The following is a 19824-nucleotide window of genomic DNA, read 5'->3' as shown; positions in this document are numbered from 1 at the left end:
CATTAAGGAATGAAATTCCAACAAAACCTTCTTCAGTCTTCTAGCCCAACCAGCCATCATACTGAAGACTTAGGGATGTCTATTTATGCTGTTCTGATCCTTCAGCTGTGCAAATTGGGTGTTGCTCCAAAAATCTGGAGTAGCAGAGAAGGTCCATACCAGGGTTTGACCTCTTCCCACCTATGTTAACAGGATCAGTGAAAAGTCTAATGTGTATGACGGCCTTGCAATTTTTCCCATACAGATGATGTCGAGGAGAGAAGGATTTGGCCTTTTGGATTTTCAAGGGTCGAACCTTTTGTTCTCTGTGAGATAAGTCACTGCCGGAGAAATCTGATAGTATCTCCCTCATAGAGAACTCAGGAGTGCGGTGGAGTTGAATGTTCCTGTGTGGGGGGAGTTGGGTGAGGTAACTGAAAGCCAACGATCGTTTGGCCAACACCTATCTAATGTTTATGGGGCCTTTAGTTTTCAGCAGCCTTTATGGAATACAAAGTGCATTGCTTTTAGAAAGTTATGACATTTCCAAGTAGTCTACCATAACAGGATCAAGTAGTCCAGTGTTACCAGTTATCTTGTCCAGCTGGCAGGATATGAAATGGCAGCACTTGATACCCTACCTTGACATGGCATTCCTCCATTATCCTAAGTGTTAAATACATCTCCTTGTCTGAGGTGGCATGGAATTTGTCACGTCAAAGCACAACAAGCACACAGCTCAATAAGCGGGAATCTGATGCTTAATCGACAGACTGAAGTGATTGACGGCACGGCATTAATATTGTCACTCAGCTTCAGCTGGGAGCGAGTGTGGTAAAACAAAGGCTAATTTCAGTTCTTCTCTGCAGACTGGGTCTAGTGGGGTGTGCCAAGCTGTACACAACGAAACGTCTCATATTTTATTGTAGGGGCTGGCATCTTTCAGCTGGAGGTCTTGTGGTAAATCAGACTTTGCATTCAGACCTGGTGAGTAATGGAACTACTGCAGTAATGCCTCATGCTGAGAAAATCTCGGATGGGTCTTTTTTTAATTTTCTGCGGTTCGCTTTCTCGCAGCGGCTTTACGCATTCTTTGACTTTTGTAGACTTTCTCACTGCAAAATTGGACATCTGCTTTTCATTTGTCTTGTACAGTCATATGAAAAAGTTTGGGCACCCCTATTAATGTTAACCTTTTTTCTTTATAACAATTTGGGTTTTTGCAACAGCTATTTCAGTTTCATATATCTAATAACTGATGGACTGAGTAATATTTCTGGATTGAAATGAGGTTTATTGTACTAACAGAAAATGTGCAATCCGCATTTAAACAAAATTTGACCGGTGCAAAAGTATGGGCATCTCAACATAAAAGCGACATTAATATTTTGTAGATCCTCCTTTTGCAAAAATAACAGCCTCTAGTCCCTTCCTGTAGCTTTTAATGAGTTCCTGGATCCTGGATGAAGGTATATTTGACCATTCCTGTTTACAAAACAATTCCAGTTAAGTTTGATGGTCGAGCATGGACAGCACGCTTCAAATCATCCCACAGATTTTCAATGATATTCAGGTCTGGGGACTGGGATGGCCATTCCAGAACATTGTAATGCCCCCGCCGGGACTGACAACAGCTGATCAGGTGTCGGACCCCGGCCAAGCAGAGATTGATGACCAATCCTAAGATTAGGCCATCAATGTAAAAGTAGTGGAGAACCCCTTTAATAAGGCAAATATTCAGAGAAAGTCCCTCTACTACTTTTGTTTCACTGCTCCATCCCCTTCAGTTGGGTTATTGGTGGGGGTACCACCAAGCGAAATATAGATGACCCTTCCTAAAGACCCACAGTTGGCTGAAACTACCAATTCAATAGGGCCAGTTGGCCGTCTGATTAGAGCGGCAGCATTCCAACTCTGTCCTAAAAGATGATTTTGGGAGGGTGAAATATTGGATAGTTGAAACTTCAACCCCTGGTTCTTTTGTTTTCAGGGACGATAAGCTGCTGGCAGAGGAGTCTTGTAGCAGCTTTCTCTGCTTTCTCATCTCCTGCCCATTGAACAGATCTGAATGTTCAGCGAGTAATGTTGGAAAAGTGATGCGGATCTACAGATTTTCCATCTCGTAACTATTTACCTTTGGGTGTGTTTCATAGCTCCATCACTTTCAAAGGAATCTGACCATTTCAGACTTTATGCATATGGCCATAATACAGCTTGCAGACAAGTTGCAGGGAACTGTAATGTGGAACGCATAGCAAAGTACGTATAGGGTCATACTGTTTATATAGAGTATGACAGAAATAATAAATAATAATAATTTTATTCATTTATATAGCGCTATTAATTCCACAGCGCTTTACATACATTGGCAACACTGTCCCCATTGGGGCTCACAATCTAGAGTCCTTATCTGTATGTCTTTGGAGCGTGGGAGGAAACCAGAGTACCTGGAGGAAACCCACGCAAACACGGGGAGAACATACAAACTCCTTGCAGATGGTGTCCTTGGTGGGACTTGAACCCAGGACCCCAGCGCTGCAAGACTGCAGTGCTAACCACTGAGCCACCGTGCTGACTTCCTTGCTGTTACTAGAGGCAAATATTGCCAAAATAAAGTGCCATACAGTTCTGTAGTGTGGGACCTTGGGGACTCTTATGTGTCTCTGTACTGGCCTCTGTATACAGTTTTGTAGTCTCCATGAGCCTTATGATTTGTTTACATGTGGTGTCTTTGCTGCGTAAAAATTTTACAGAGTGTAATTAGCGTGGGTTTTTTTCAACACGTATTTTGAGCTCTGCTACATTTTTGCCAAGACGCAGCATGTCAACTCTTTCTGCGGTTTTGCAGTGGCTTTCACCCATTAAAATTAATGTGTGAAAAATGCAAATACAAACACCACAAATGGGTACATAAAAATGTAACAAAATGTGTGTATTAGACGATAAAATGTTTAAGAGGGCACCTTTCCCCTATTGGATATGAGGGTAAAAAGAGAGAGAAATACTGGACAAAAAGGGATCAACCAAAAAATACAATACTATAATTACACCTCGCAAAAACACCAAAAAACACCAAAAAAAGTGACAATTAAAACCAGTTACAAAGTAAAAAAAAATGACTATCCAAAACATCCCAGAAATGTACCCATAATGAGGTACTGACACCGTATCCCTAGGAGAATATAAACTGAGCCCACAGTGTAAATGTAAACACAGTCCAAAAAAAAAATATATATAGATATATATAGATAGAGAGCATAATTGTGTATCAAACAGTATACAAGGGCTTAATATAATAACAGCACAGATTCTGACACCACCCTCACACCCTATGAAAAAGTCAAAAGTATGGTACCATGGTATACAGGTTGATTAATTACCTTTTACAATAAAACAGATGTCTAATAATGATACTGCCAGAAACCAGAGTAAATGATAAAATGTTAAAGTGCCTGAAAGAGAAGTATAGCACCAGGTGGTGTGACCACCTCAAGTATCAGACAGACAGCAAAACCTGTATACTACCAAGGACCAAAGGCCAAGATGAGTAGTAGCAGACCCGGGAGCCTGTGGGAGTGGGATGTTGCCCACGCGTATCGCCACCGGATGTGACTTTCTCAAGGGCTCAGTAGTAATGAGCAAGGTCACTATTGCTTAAGTGAGCTATATTTATATATCTAATGGTAGCAGTGTGATTACTCATCAGCTGACAATACTAATTGCCCTAGCCATTGCCATTGTGCCCGATCCATAATGTTCTGTCCCCACTTAAAGGCGATGGAAGGCGCGTAGTTGTGAGAGGTTGTGAGAGTCTTACCTTCGTTTTTCCTATAGGTGGGGCAGACAGGACCTTGAGCACTCCAGAGTGACACATGCACATGCTGAGATGAAACAATGGTGGTTTATTTTCTCCAAAGGTTAGGACATGCAGAGTGCAGTAATCCAAGTACCTGGCATTGAAATCTTCCAGTGATGCTTGCCTCTGAAGCTACTACGTGGTCAGAAGACTTTGCTTCTAGTAGCTCCTATAAGGGATCTTGCTCTCACAAAAGCTCTGGCTGGAATGAACATCCCAGGAAGTGATGCAAGAGGGTCATCAGACACTCCCATGGGCTGGGCAAAAGAAACAGAGGAGCTGAAAAGTCTGACCAGTAGATGGCAGCAGAGACAGGCATGAAAAACATTAAATAACAGTTTTAACTAAGACAAATAGAAACAGCACACTCCCCGTCTGAAATTCACTTTGGGGATTTCACTATTGAGTCCATAATACAACCTCAAAGGAAAGGCATGTTAAATGCAAAAACAAGCTCAATTGAGTCCAAAACAAGAAGGATGGCTCAAAGTTCAGGTCCGGTAGCGTTCATCCTGTAGGGTCGCTCTCTATGGGCAAAAGCAGAACAAGTTCGTGGATTGGCCTTGCAAAGGTCTTCGTCTCACCTTTCCTGATGACCTTTAGCTCCACCTTCCGAACATTGCCGTCCTGACTAGGCAGTATCCTAGTAATTAGTCCCATAGGCCAGTCAGTCCTTTCTGTGGTCTGATCTTTCATGAGGACTAGGTCTCCTTCCTTGAGGTTTGGCTTGGGATGTCGCCACTTCTTTCTTCCTTGAAGAATGGTGAGGTATTCCTTCCTCCATCGGTTCCAGAAGTAGTCAGCCAAGTATTGAACCCGTTTCCAGTGTTTTTGATAAGTGTTTGCGTGGGTGAACTCTCCACTGGGCATTACCACGTTGTCAGTTTTTTGGGTAATGAGAATAGTAGGAGTTAATATGGTTGGTGTTTCTGGATCCATGGTCACCGGCACAAGGGGTCTTGAATTGATAATGGCTGAGACTTCAGCTAAAAGAGAGACTAGAGTCTCATGTGTGAGTCTTGAGGAATTGACGTCCATTAGCATGGAGTTCAACATGTTGCGTGAAATCCCGATCATCCTCTCCCAGGAGCCTCCCATGTGAGAACTGTGAGGGGGATTGAAGATCCAGGTGCAACCTTTCTCTGCCAGCTGATCTTGGAAAGGTTTGGTGTCGATGTTCAGTTCTCTACATGCACCGACGAAGTTGCTTCCACGGTCAGACCTCAGCTGTTTCACTGGTCCTCTGATGGCAAGGAACCTTCTCAAGGCGTTGATTAGGCTGGAGGTATCCATGGACTCTAACACCTCAATGTGAACGGCTCGAACACTCATGCAGGTGAATAACACAGCCCACCGCTTGCTGTTTGCTTGGCCTCCGCGAGTTCTGCGTGTGGACACCATCCATGGTCCGAAAACGTCTAGGCCCACGTAGGTGAAAGGTGGCTCTGTGGAAAGTCTGTCTGTAGGCAAGTCAGCCATTTGCTGGTACAGTTGTTTTCCTCTCGCTTTACGACAGTGCACACAATCGTGTAGTATTTGTGCTACACGTCTCTTCATTCCAATAATCCAGAGGCCTGCAGACCGTAAAGCACCTTCTGTAATTTGCCTGCCTTGGTGTTCAGTCTTTTCATGGTGGTGTCGGATCAGCAAGACTGTAACATGGTGTTTGTTGGGAATGATGAGAGGATTTTGTTCTGCAACTCCAAGATGAGCCTGATTTAAACGACCACCAACTCTCAGTAAGCCGAAGCTGTCGATGACTGGGTTTAAATTGGCGAGAGGACTTCTTAATGGAATCTGCTGTTTGTTGTGTGAACACTTCCATTCTATGGCGAATTCACTCTGTTGGAGGTGGCGTATTATGAGGGACTCGCTATGGGAGATGTCCTCAGCAGAAAGGGCTTTGTGGCAGACATGCCAGCGATGACAGTCTTTGGTTTTAAGGTCAGTACGACAGCATCTGGCGATATGCACTAACCTAGCGACAGTCCTGACGAGCCTCATCCAGCTGGAGAAACGTTCAAAACGTTGGCAACCGAAGTTGGAAGTTTTTTCTGCACTGGTGGCCAGGGTATTGACTTCAGCTCGGACATCTGGATCGTTGTCTGGATCTAGGATGCTGAAGGCTTCCTGGACACCTTCTTCTGACTGTCTCAGCAGGAACTCTGGACCCGTAAGCCAAGAAGAGTTAGCAAAAGAACTTATAGACATAGGTCTAGTTGCGTGATCTGCTGGATTCAGTTCAGCTGGTACAGGTTCTGCTAGGTTGTTGCGGACTTCCTTCTCCATAAAGGCGACGCTATGTTGTCTCATTTCAGGCTTGCTGTTCATGGAACGCTGAAGAGAGTTAAATCTGGTCTGAGCTTGAGCTCGGTTGTTTGGGAGTCTTACCCTGGTAGATCGGAAGGGTAATGGAGAGACCCAATGGTTGGTTTTGTCTTTAGAAAACTCACAGTCCATTATTCCGATGAATTCTCTGTCCTCTAGTGACAAGGCTACTTTATCGTCGTCCTTGGTTGTGTGAAAGACTGATCTTCCCAAGTTGTCGATATGCAGAGAAGAAGCGATGTCAGGTAGCTGTATTGTGTCTGGAGACTTCTCTTTCACTTCATAGTGAATGAGGACATGGCTTTAAGCAGGCTGTGCGCCCATCTCCATGCACATAAGTCTTGAAGGAATCAATTTCTGATCGATCAACGCACACATTTCCTATGACTACCCATCCCAAGTCCAGTCTCTGGGCGTATGGTGCATAGTCAGGCCCATTACACTGTTGTCGCACCTTGTGTACCCTTAGATTGTCTCTGCCGAGCAGGAGTAGAATCTCTGCGTTATTGTCCAGAGGTGGGATAACACTAGCGAGGTGTCTTAGGTGTGGTTGATGAAATGCAGCTTCTGGGGTAGGAATTTCATTCCTGTGGCTGGGTATTTGGTCACATTCAACGAGCGTTGGTAGAGGTATTTCAGTCTTCCCATTGATAGGAGAAGCAATGAATCCCTGGGCTCTTCTGCCGCTAGTCTCAATGCGACCTGAGCAGGTGTTCAAGGTGTAGGGTTCTGATGGTCCATTAATTCCGAAGGCTTCAAAGAATTTGGTTCCTGCTAGGGACCGGTTGCTTTGGTCGTCTATGATGGCATACACCTTCATTGCCTTTTCTGGATGTCCCTCGGGATAAACCTTGATGAGGCATATTCGGGCACAACATTTCTGTGTTTGGCCCTCTCCACATACCTCTGAGCATGAGCAGGAGACGGCTGTGGTGGTGTCAGTCTGATTCTTGGGCTCCCCGCCATGACTTGGAGTGGGAGTGGTGGTGACTGCAGCCGGTGTGTCTCTAGCTAGCTGGGTTGGGTGCATGGCTGAAACGTGTTTTTCACTATGACACTCCTCACACTTGACAATGGATTTACAGTCCTTGGCCATGTGCTCAAGTGATGCGCAGCATTTGAAACAGATCCCAAGCTCTGTGAGGACTTTCTTGCGCTCCTGTAGGGTTTTAGATCTAAACCCTCTGCACTTGTTCAGTGAATGCGGTTTTTTATGGATGGGACATTCTTGATTGAAAGACTTATCTCGTGATGAGATGGTGTTCTGTTTATCTGTGCGTGCTGCAGGTGATGGTAGCTCAGTCTTCCTGACACTCACAGTGTTCTTAATGTCTCTGCGTTTGTGTATAGCACCTTCATACCTTGATGATGATGATGTTGCAGCTGCCGAAGTGTTGCACTCTAGGAAGTCGAGGCTGGGGTCGTTCCTCATCTGGGCCTGCTCGTCAATGAACTTGCAGAACTGAATAAATGGGGGAAAGGTGACGTCATTCATTCTTTTGTACCTTCAGACTGACGTTGCCCATTTCTCCTGCAGACTGTATGGCAGCTTCACCATGATTGGGTTCACTCCATGGGCTGTATCCAGGTAGCACAGCCCAGACAGACGAGGGTCTCTTTTGGCGAGCTCCAGCTCCATGAGCAGATCACTTAGGTCTTGAAGCTTGTGGACTTCTTTAAGGTTGATCTTTGGGATGTCCTGCAGCCTCTTGAATAGGGCTTTCTCTATTGCTTCTGCGCTGCCAAAGGTGCGTTCCAGTCTCTGCCATGCAGCAGCGAGACCTGCTTCTGCTTGTCCCACATAGACGGTTCTGAGGCTCTTGATACGGTTTGTAGAGCCTGGGCCCAACCACTTGATCAGGAGGTCGAGCTCCTGTTCCGCAGTGAAGTTGAGATTGGCGATGGCTGCCTTGAAAGTTTCTTTCCAGGCCCTGTAGCTCTCTGCACGATCATCGAATTTTGTGAGACTAGTGTTGATTAGCTCTCTGCTCACCATGAACCTGGCAAACTCAGACATATCTGATTTCTCACCACTTGTTGCCACGACGACTCGTGATACCCCTGGGGCGTATGGGCTGCCTGGCATGAATGGATGAGATGTTCCCGGGTAAAATGACGTTGCTGCAGGGTTGAGCTGTGGTTTAGCCTCTGTAGATTCTGATGACCGCTGCTTGAGCTGTGGAAGTGGGTCAGGAAACACTTGGTTGCCATCTTGCTGTGGTGGCTGTGTTTGAGAGGGCACCTCTTGGTGACTGTTATTAATTTGCTCGGGTGCTTTAGGTGGCACTGGCACTGGTAGAGGTAAGTTGGAGGTTTCGGTGTTGTCGGCTTGGACGGTACTGCAAACCGGGGTTGCTACAGGTAACTGATTCAGTACATAGTCTCTTGTGCGATCAACTGGATTGTCTGCTTCCAGTGGTGGCAAGTGAGCTGGGTCAGGACCTTGGATCAATGCTTGCTCAAGTAGTCTCACTTTAGCTAGCGCAACTTCCTCTTCCATCTGTGACCGAAGAATCTTTATCTGAGCCTCCGCTTCTGCCCTTTTGGCTTCTGCTTCTGCCCTTTTGGCTTCTGCTTTAGCGGCTTCTGCTCTTGCAAGGGCTTCTGCTTCTGCCTTTTTGGCTTCTTCCTCTACTTCTCTTTCTGTGAAGGAACATCTCACCTTGGATTCCTCTGCTCTTATGCGGGCCTCTAGTATCCTGTCACTCAGGGCTGAGCTTCTTGAGGATGATAACCCGGATGACCGAGAGGAACGTCTAGATGAGGTTGATCGGTGTGATCTGGTTTCTTGCTGGTGAGAGAGATGGTGTTCGGCCTTGTCTATGGCATCTTGCACCTTGGCATCTCTTTCCTTGTCCACCTCTTCTGCCTTGCTCAGGTCTGAAAGCGCTTCATCAATTTTAGAGTCTTTTAGAAAGGTAATGTACCTTGTTGACAGTCTCTTGTATCTTTCATAAGCTGTGTTCAGCCGTTCCAGAGCGGCTTGTAAGCATGCGGCATCACCTGATGAGGATTCAAGTCTTGACATGTAATAGGTGACTCGTTCCCACTGTTCTTCCAGGTGTTCACATAGCTCATCTTTCATAGTGTGATAGTTTTCAGCGGCCTTTATCGTGGGTTTGGAAGAGCGCTTCGGTCGGACAACTTGGTCTGCTGAAAGCGTGGGCTCTGCCTCCTGGGCTTCATAATGGACAGTATCAGATTGTATTTGCTCTGTTTCAGCAGTGGGGAACTGTCCAAGGTCTTTTTCAGCCATTTTGATTTAAGGTGTACTGTCTCTTTAAGAAACTTGACTTTTGAATAGGGGTCCAAAAATCGTTGTGCAGCTCTGCAAGGACTCCCTGATGAGATTCCCAAGGTGTCTTTAGTAAAACTTGGGGTTCGCAGTGCAGCGATGTGCAGTAATGGGGTATAATGTACTGCAAGTCTATAGAAGGAGTATAGCAGGAGAGAAACAGCAGGTGCATAAACTGTCCCTTTACAATGCAAGCAGAGGTGACACAGGACGTGGCAGATGGGAGAGCTTCCCCTTAGGCTTGTCCAGGCATGCACTGTGCAGGCAGACTAGTGCACAAGGCTTGTTGCTAGGCAGATTACATGGGAAGTTACAGGGTTCTCAGGGATCTGTAGCCGGGGTATTGAGCTGTTAAGCAGTCTTCTGACTGTTCTGTCCCCACTTAAAGGCGATGGAAGGTGCGTAGGTGTGAGAGGTTGTGAGAGTCTTACCTTCGTTTTTCCTATAGGTGGGGCAGACAGGACCAGAGCACTCCAGAGTGACACATGCACATGCTGAGATGAAACAATGGTGGTTTATTTTCTCCAAAGGTCAGGACATGCAGAGTGCAGTAATCCAAGTACCTGGCATTGAAATCTTCCAGTGATGCTTGCCTCTGTAGCTACTACGTGGTCAGAAGACTTTGCTTCTAGTAGCTCCTATAAGGGATCTTGCTCTCACAAAAGCTCTGGCTGGAATGAACATCCCAGGAAGTGATGCAAGAGGGTCATCAGACACTCCCATGGGCTGGGCAAAAGAAACAGAGGAGCTGAAAAGTCTGACCAGTAGATGGCAGCAGAGACAGGCATGAAAAACATTAAATAACAGTTTTAACTAAGACAAATAGAAACAGCACACATAAAACACAGGAGATGCATATATTAAGCCCGCTTTACACGCTGCAATGTATCTTACAATGTGTCGGCGGGGTCACGTCGTAAGTGACGCACATCTGGCATCGTAAGGTACATTGCAGTGTGTGACAGCTACGTGCGATTGGGATTGAACGGTAAAACGTTCATCGCACGCACATCGTTCATTTCTCATGAATTGAACGTCAGATTGTTCATAGTACCCGGGGTAGCGCACATCGCAGTGTGTGACACCCTGGGAACGATGAACAGATCTTACCTGCGCCCTACGGCTCCCGGCCGGTAATGCGGAAGGAAGGAGGTGGGCGGGATGTTTACGTCCCGCTCAGCTCCGCCCCTCCGCTTCTATTGGCCGGTTGCCGCGTGACGTCGCTGTGATGCCGAACGTCTGTCCCACTCCAGGAAGTGGAGGTTCGTCGCACACATCGAGGTCATATGGTCAGGTAAGTATGTGTGACGGGGGGTTACTCATATGTGCGGCACATTCAACAAATTGAACGTGCAACACATACGATGGGGGCGGTTACGATCGCATACGATATCGTATGCTGGATCATAAGGTGTAAAGCAGGCTTAAGACGGGGATCGTAACCCGGAAGTGATGCATTCTGATAACCCTGTCTCATCGCGGATGCCCAAGGGTTCCCCACACTCAGTGTGGCCAAACACCACCACACTCAATGTGCGAGAGGCGGAAGGAGTATATTAGAAGCATTGCATTGGAATTAAAATATTGTATTTTTTTGGTTGATTCCTTTTTTTCCAGCATTTCTTTCTCTCTTTACCCTCAAAATGTGTGTATTAAAAGTAGCATTTTTCCTTCCACCACTCTGGTTTTTGGTGCCGAAAAATACGCAATATGGGAACATTCCTTTTTAAGGTTTGTTCACACAAGTCGTATATAGAGTGGATTTTTTTGGACAGAAAATCAACTCCGCATCCACATGTTATAGAGAAAAATATGTAGCATAAACTGCAAATGTCATATCTTCTTTTGGATCATGCTTTATGAAATACATTCTGTAAGTAGAAAAACCGTCTCATCTGAGATAAGAAATATTAGTATTTTTTTTAATTATATCCAGAATTTATTGTTTGTATGCTAACAGAATATTCCTATACGTAAATGGTGGGCTTATACCTCCAGTCCTGGTAGAAATACTGATCTGCTTGGGGAGGTCACTGTTTATAGCTAATCAAAACTTAAAATGTAATGCTCTAGTACAGACGATTTATGATATAACTGTATATTACTAACCCATCATAAGTTGCCAAATAACAAATGTAGCCCCATTACATTGCTAAGTTTGGTACATCTGTCCGTGAAGTGTGTGTGTAACTTTATTTTCTGGAACAAGTTGATTATGAGCCTACATTAGCTTCAGCCTCTTTTTTTTTATTTTGCACCCATCTGTTTGTGTAAAGCTGGTGTCACACTAAACGACAGCGACAACGACGTCGCTGTTACGTCACCATTTTCGGTGACGTAACAGCGACCTTGTAAGTCGCTGTTATGATCGCTGCTTAGCTGTCAAACACAGCAGAAGCAGCGATCATAAGGTCGCTGTGCTACATGTTCAGAGAGCAGGGAGCCGCGCTTAGCGCTGGCTCCTTGCTCTCCTGCAGCACACATCGGGTTAATTAACCCGATGTGTGCTGCAGCTACATGTCACAGTGCAGAGAGCAGGGAGCCGCGCGCACTGCTTAGCGCTGGCTCCTTGCTCTCCTTGCTACAGTATACATCGGGTTAATTACCCGATGCATACTGCAGCCACATATCACAGTGCAGGAGCCGGCGCTGGCAGCAAGAGCGGAGGCTGGTAACCAGCGTAAACATCGGGTAACCAGGGAAAGGTCTTCCCTTGGTTACCCGATGTTTACGCTGGTTACAGCTTACCGCAGCTGCCAGTGCCGGCTCCTGATCGCTTCATTTCGTCGCTCTCTCGCTGTCACACACAGCGATGTGTGTGTCACAGCGGGAGAGTGACGACCAAAAAATGAAGCTGGACATTCAGCAACGACCGGCGACCTCACAGCAGGGGCCAGGTCGTTGCTGGATGTCACACACAGCGACAGCGACGGGACGTCGCTGCAACGTCACAGAAAATGGTGACGTAGCAGCGACGTCGTTGTCGTCGTCGTTATGTGTGACACCAGCTTAAGAGGCTAAACAGCTGGCTGGTTTCATCTGTAGAAAAGAGCAAGTTATTGCACCATTGTACTACATGCATCCATTTAATGGACCTGCCAGTTTGGACAATCCTTTTCGAAAAGGACGGCTTTCAGTTCTCTGTAGCAAAACGTAATGTTTCTTAAATGGGTTCAAAAGAGATTGTTTATAGAAGAATATCTGTCACGCTAGGTATTGGGAAGTACCATGCGTACGGCAACAGGGAAGGGAAACGGGAAATTGTGACCCCTGACCAAATCTTCCTCTGGCTCCTGGCTCTCCTGACCACCCTAGATAGGTTCCTTACCTAGATGCCGAGCAGGATACCTGATCCTGACTGACCCTAAAACTGGGCTCTAGGTAGGCAATGGATGGGATCAGCGCTTAGTCAACCCCACTAAGCTCTAAGGAACACACAAGGAGCTCACAAAGGGGAAAGCACATGAATAAGTTATCTCCAGAAAGACTCAGGAAGAGATGCAGCAACGAACCACAAAGTTTCTTCAGATAGATACAAGCTGACTGCTTGTATCCAGGGCCTGTGCAGGTTTCTAAGCCCATCACCAGCAAAGGGGAAATGAGAGTATTTAAAGACATACGGGAAGTGCCGATCATTAACAGCTAAAAGGTGAGGAAATCCACAGGGTCCTAAAGAGAAAGGGATAAACCGCTATCAGGGATAAAGGGAAAGTCAGGGAGTAGCTTGTGAAGCCAAATACTGCAACCTTCTATAGCCAGACACCACAGGACTGTCTCTCAAGTGTGACACACCCTTGACAAAATCCCTTTAATGACCACTGATATGCATATTCCTTTATATATGTTCAAGAAAGTAAAGTCTATGCAAAAAACCAGCTGCAAGCTCAAGTACTTGTGATCTCACAAATCATAATTTATGTGTAGAATCAGATAAATAGAGAATATGGGCACGCTGCAGGTTTGCATTTATTTAGTTGTCAAAAAGAAATATTGCAAACAAAAGTATGAGAATTCTGTTACCGCAGAGTGATGAGGAGCTTTAAATCTGCGCAATGTAGAGTAAGCCATGATAGTATTAGGGAAAGATTCCTTGTAGACATTTTATGGCCATCATCACATCTGGTGTTTCAACTTAGTTGTTATTATGGCTAAGCTTAAACTTGAATGTGTCCACTGTCCCTTTATGTAGTCAGAAACTCAAGGGTGTAATAGAAAGAGTTTAGCTAGCAATGCGTGCAATCATATTGGCAGATCCGGTGATAACATTATCTCTCCTGTAGCCAGTGCCGCTGCAGTTATGTTTTCAATATAATATTTTATTTCTGGAAATAGAGTTTCTGTTATCTTGTGTTCGGCTTATACACCATTCACAGCTCTCGTTATTATTTTTGTGGATAGAAGACCTGTGTTCTGTGCAGTTACTATTGTTTCTTCTGTTTGTGTCCTGTAATATAGGCTATAAGCAGGGCCTGAAAGAAGCAAAAATATACATTAATTAGCTATTACCAGGTCCTGGTAAAAGCAAAAAATCTAAATGGATAGCCTATAAATCAGATCCTAAAATAAGGAAAAATAGCGCATTTTTCGGTTAATAAGATGCACCCGAAATTTCGAGAAAAAAAATTAAGTAAAAATAAAAATGGGATCCGTCTTACAATCACGTCACTTCCGGGCACTATTTTCCTTAAGTCTGCTGGGAGATCAATGGACTGGAGGCAGCGCCATTATTTGAACCCAGCACCACCGACATTTTCAGGATGCCCATGCCTTTGCTGCCTGCCACAACAGCACAGCCCGCCGCAGCGGCCCCAGCACAGCCCACCGCACAAGCCCCAGCACAGTCTGCCTCACAAGCCACAGCGCAGCCTGCCTCACAGGCCCCAGCACAGCCTGCCTCAGGAGCCCCAACACAGCTTGCCTTACAGGCTCCAGCACACCCGGCCGACCCCTTCCCCCTCACAAAATATTGCGTCCATTCCAGAGCCAAAATTGAAGCCCGCCATACCACCTAACTGCCACCAAATAACCAAAGAAAGAGGGTGAGTGGGAGATTCCTAGCTGGGTCGTGTCTAAAATGTCAAACCCTATAAGATGAACGTCCCCTTATACACCCATTTGCTTACTCCTCTCCTTAAAAAAACCAAAACAATCCCATAGTGACATCCCCTTTTTATCCCATAATTAATTAATGCTAGTGTGACACCTGCTTTGGGAGCGATCTATAGTGTTCCACCCACATTCACCTCTACAGATGCTACTTCTTTGGTTGAACTGGAGAATACTACAATTCCCAAAGTGCCTTGCAAATCTGGGGGAGGAGGAAACAGGACGGAGGGGTGGAAGGAAGCTGAGTCATCTTGGAGGCGGGAAGCTGCAACTCTGGGTGAGGAGAGACTGTCTAAGAAAGTGACAGGAGGCACCATTAGTAGGAGCTGCGGCCTTCCAGGTTTACCACACCGAAGAAGGATTTTGCCTGCTGTACCAACTCCCTCCCAGACATTGAATCCAGACGCCCCAGTGTGGAATAGTCTGAGAGAACAGACCTGCTGCAAACAGAAGTGAGTAGGACATTGCTGTGAATTGTAGTTCTACAGTTTGAGAAGTGTGCTGGAGCAAATTACAAGGCCTTGCTAGAGAGGACTTTTGACTGCACTAACTGGGAGTTTGTATAGGACCAGCCCTGGGGAAATACTGCCTTCATTACTTTAAGTGCACCAACGTACTGCAAGCGCGCCGACATCCGCGGCAACTGGGGCCCCAATTTGGGACTGTGTCAATTGTGAGGCTGCAGTTGTTAGTTGGTAGATTGTAAGTAGTCAGCAGAGTGTGTGGTGTAGGTTAAAGAGGAAGCATTACCCCTAACCTTCAGGTCTATTACAAAGAGCCCCTCCTGCATTTTTGTAGAATACTGCATAACACTACCTGTCGTTTCACTGTTATTTGCTTTTTCCCTGCAATTACCATTGTCATCCTCCTGCAAATAAACCTGTTAAGATTTCTAACCTCAGTTATTGTGAGTGTGTACGGAGCGTGGGTAGGGGTTTCCCGAGTCGACCCCTAGCAGAAGACAAAGACCCTTCTGCATTCCACTAGAGCTCCTAGCAAGATTCGGGTGGAGGCACTGTGTCATATCAAGGTGAGAACTACCGAACACCCTGCCCCAGCGGCAAATTAAAGGGGTGTTACAGTGGAGGCACTGCTGAGATCGATCAAGACAGGTATCGCTGACATGGAGGCTTTAACTGAAGCACAGGTGTCCACATGGTGTGGGGAAAGAAGTATACTTGAAGAACACAGTTTTGCAGTATGCGGTGAACTCTCCAAGGTACCGGATGAAGAAGTACTGAAGATTGTGAACTAAGTTCATGGATTTGTCCATCCCCGAGTGGTTGACAGAAGGACTGATGAAGGGAGTCCATTATCAGCAGCTCTAATAACTACTGAGGGGACACTGGATAAAGGGTACTTTCCATCTGTCATAGCTGTGCCATTAAAACATGGACCACATTGGAAGATCACCTGGCCTGTGAGGTCCGAAGCAGGGACATCATCTTCGGGTGCAAGTTCACAGCCTAGGAGATCTAGTCGATGTCTACCTTCCACTCCTACTCGGGACAAATCTGAAGAAACAACCATGATGGTTGACGTGGTAGTGGCAGCCATGGAGAAGTTAGTCACCCAGTTTACAAAATTGCAACCTGAAGGGGCCTACCGTCGTCTGAGAACCTTCTCGGGTGTCACTCCTGTCCCAGCTGGTGAAGAAGGGTATGACACGTTGAGGGATGTTACTCTGCAATATCTGGAAGAATGGCAGTGTACTGATGCAGTGAAGAAGCAGAGAATTGTGGAGAGTCTGAAGGGGCCTGCAATGGAAGTGGTGCAGGCTGCTTGGAGAAGTCAGTCAGAGACAACTTCTAAAGATTACATGACTGCTCTTGAAGATGCTTTTGGATCCCCAGAGGATGCCACTGATCTCCTTTATCAACTCCGCACCACCTATCAAAACTCTGGTGAGAAGATGTCAGATTATCTTTATCGATTGGACAAATTGGTGCATAGGGTCGTATCCAAGGGGGGACTTAGGCCCGAACAAGTTGATTCAGTGTCGTTTAGAACAAGTGCTCCGAGGAGCTCTGACTCACGATCCCATTGCTCAACGACTGAGGTGTTGCGACAAAGGGCAGATTCCCCGTTCTTTCCATCAGTTGCTTAAAGAAGTCAGACAAGAGGAAGCTCTCCTGGCCGCCAGAGAACAAGTGACCCAGCGAGTGGCTGCTGCCCCTGTACATCTTGAATCCAGCCATCGAGAGGGAGAGTTCTTGAAGGTCATTGAGAGGCAAGGGGAACAGCTTGCCCAACTTCTAGCTGCCAAGGCTCTGAAGGTTGACCAGCTAAAGCAAATTGTTGAGACAGCTGTCAAGAGTCAAAGACCGCCTTTGCAAGTGGCAAGTGAGGACCACAGTCTGGTAGAAGATACAAAGCCAGAAGAATGTTTTGTCTGTGGGAGCACCCATCATATGGCTCGCCAGTGTCCGAAGAGGTGGAATTTGAAGAGATCTCGGGACCCCCCACCTAACAAGAAGGGGCAGACAGGAAACGGGAAAGGGGGCCAGTAGAGTCCTATACTGGCCCCCCTTCAAAATCAGAGGTATATTCTACTGCTCCATCTAACCCTGTCCAGTCAGAGCAATTTCCTTTAGGTCTCGTAGGACCAGCACCACATGTACCGGCCTGTATCAATGGGCAGCCATGCACTGTATTACTGGATAGTGGTTCACAAGTGTCCATCATTTTTGAGAAGTGGTACAGAAAATACTTGTCAGACGTGCCCTTGCAACCCCTATCTGGACTTGTAGTCTGGGGTTTGAGTGAAAACAGTTACCCCTACAAAGGATACGTGGCTGTCACACTACGATTCCCAGAGACTATAGCTGGGGTGGAAAGAGAGGTTCCCATCATTGCATTAGTCTGTCCAGACACTGATGAAGACCGGGAAACAGTGCCTGCCATAGTAGGGACAAATGCCAACCTATTCCGTACTCTTGCTCAGTGGTGTCGCGAAATTGGAGGTAATAGATACTCGCAGGCCCTCACAATCCATCCTGTCTGTTTGGCTGCTTATGAGAAGAAAGAGGAAAGGAAGGAACTACGTCCTGAACATTTTGACCTGTGTTTTGAAGGTAGTGATCTGAAGAAGGAGGAAAAGCAGTCAGTGATAAATGGTATGATGAAGCGTGCCGGAACCTTCTCATTGGGTGATTGGGACCTGGGCCTTGCAAGAGGAGTGGAGCATCACATCCGGCTGACTGATGAGAAGCCATTTTGAGAAAGATCCCGACGATTGGCTCCCGCTGATGTGGAGGATGTTCGAAAGCATTTACGGGGTTTACTGGACACTGGAGTCATAATAGAGTCCAACAGCCCGTACCCATCTCCGATAGTGATCGCTCGGAAGAAGAATGGAGCTATTAGGATGTGTGTGGATTATCGCACCCTGAACAAATGCACTGTGCCTGATCAGTATACTGTGCCCAAGATTGACGAAGCTTTAGATTGCCTGCAGGGAAGCCAGTGGTTTTCTGTGTTAGATCTTCGGAGTGGATATTACCAGATACCCATGAGCAAGGAGGATCAGGAGAAGACTGCTTTCATTTGCCCTATCGGTTTCTATGAGTTTCAACGGATGCCGCAAAGAGTGACCGGTGCCCCTGCTACTTTCCAGAGATGTATGGACAAGGTGATGGGAGACATGAACTTTCGTGAGGTCCTGGTTTACCTGGATGATCTGATTGTATTTGGCCACACCTTGGAAGAGCACAACCTGAGGTTATTTAAGGTGTTGGACCGGCTAGAGGAAACTGGGTTAAAACTATCCCTCGACAAGTGCCTGTTCTGCCAGAAATCTGTGAAGTATGTAGGACACATTGTCAGCCAAGAAGGAATCTCCACGGATCCAGGCAAAATAGAAGCTGTGATGGAGTGGCCCAAACCCACCAAATTGGGGGAGCTTAGATCTTTTCTAGGTTTCAGCGGGTACTAGAGAAGATTTGTGCCACAATATTCCAAGATCGCAAAGCCATTGACAGCCCTCACTCAAGGGTATCCCCCACCTCGAGGGACAGGTCGCTCCAAGAAACCTGCAACAAAAACCTACTTCAAGGTGAATGAGCCTTTCGGAGAGAGATGGACATCAGAGTGTGATGAAGCCTTTGAGAAACTCAAGTCCTGCTTGACCCAGGCACCTGTACTGGCCTATGCAGACCCCAACAAGCCATACGTACTTCATGTGGATGCTTCTTTTGATGGACTTGGAGCAGTCTTATACCAGGAGCACTATGGCGTCCTGCGGCCAGTCTACTACATCAGTCGTGGATTGTCTCCGAGTGAGCACAATTACCCAGCACATAAACTGGAGTTCTTGGCCTTGAAATGGGCTGTGGTGGACAAGCTGCATGACCACCTCTATGGAGTGCATTTCCAAGTTCATACTGACAACAATCCACTGACCTATGTGAGGACTACAGCAAAGCTGGATGCTACTGGCCATAGATGGCTCGCCGCGCTAGCTATATATGATTTCAGCCTGAAGTACCGACCTGGTGCCACCAACATCGATGCAGATGCTCTGTCCCGCCTGCCCAGGCAGATGGTGAATGAAGAAGAAGAAGCCTGGATTGAGGTTCCAGCCCCAGAGGTGAAAGCTATGTGTCATCGACATCAAGGAAGGATTGCTCAATCAGGGGGCTGTGCTACCTTCTTAGGGGCTCCAGAGGAAGCTCTTCCACTATTGTTCTGTCAACTGACCAACGTTGATGTCGGCTCCCTGCCTCAACTGACTCAAAACCAGATTGAAAAGGCTCAACAGGAAGATCCTTCTGTGGGAGTTGTTCGATGGTGGGTGAAAAGGGGCCAAAAGCCTGAGAGGAATGCTCTGAAGACACAAGAGTCTGTTCTCTTGACCCGACAGTTAGACTTTCTGGTGGTGAAAAATGGATTGCTGCACCGCAAGGTCAAACGCCAAAATCGAGAAGTTCGTGTCCAGTTGGTGCTTCCTGCTCAGTTCCGTGAGATGGTCATAAGGGCACTGCATGATGATCATGGACACCTTGGGGTGGAAAAGACCACCAGCCTCATAGCAGATCGGTTCTATTGGCCAAAGATGGAAGCTGACATTGAACAATACTGTAAATCTTGTAAGCGGTGTATCCTAAGGAAAACCTTACCTTCTCGGTCCGCCCCCCTTGTCAAGATAACCAGTGATGGCCCCCTTGATTTAGTGTGTACCGACTTCCTTTCCATTGAGCCTGATGAAGGAAACGTCAGCAACGTTCTAGTGGTCACTGATCATTTCACAAGATATGCTCAA

The 19824-nt window shown here is 46.5% G+C and overlaps 1 protein-coding gene across 9 annotated transcripts in view; it reads left to right on the top strand.

The window, feature by feature from the left end:
* The window catches only part of APBB2 (amyloid beta precursor protein binding family B member 2), a 556523-nt gene that overhangs the window by 56368 nt on the left and 480331 nt on the right, over window positions 1–19824 (top strand). Inside the window, exons 2-3 of one of the 9 annotated variants that reach the window (XM_075346983.1) lie at window positions 909–966; window positions 1970–2119. The exons of 6 other annotated variants lie outside the window; for them this stretch is intronic. The gene's annotated coding sequence lies outside the window, so the exon portion shown is untranslated. Of the gene's footprint in view, window positions 1–908; window positions 967–1969; window positions 2120–2178; window positions 2239–19824 lie in introns of those variants that run through there. 2 more of the 9 variants (XM_075346984.1, XM_075346985.1) reach the window with 2 other exon arrangements.

This window comes from Anomaloglossus baeobatrachus, chromosome 1 (genome assembly GCF_048569485.1).
Source record: "Anomaloglossus baeobatrachus isolate aAnoBae1 chromosome 1, aAnoBae1.hap1, whole genome shotgun sequence".
Lineage (NCBI taxonomy): Eukaryota > Metazoa > Chordata > Amphibia > Anura > Aromobatidae > Anomaloglossus > Anomaloglossus baeobatrachus.
This window is presented reverse-complemented; position numbering and strand designations above follow the sequence as displayed.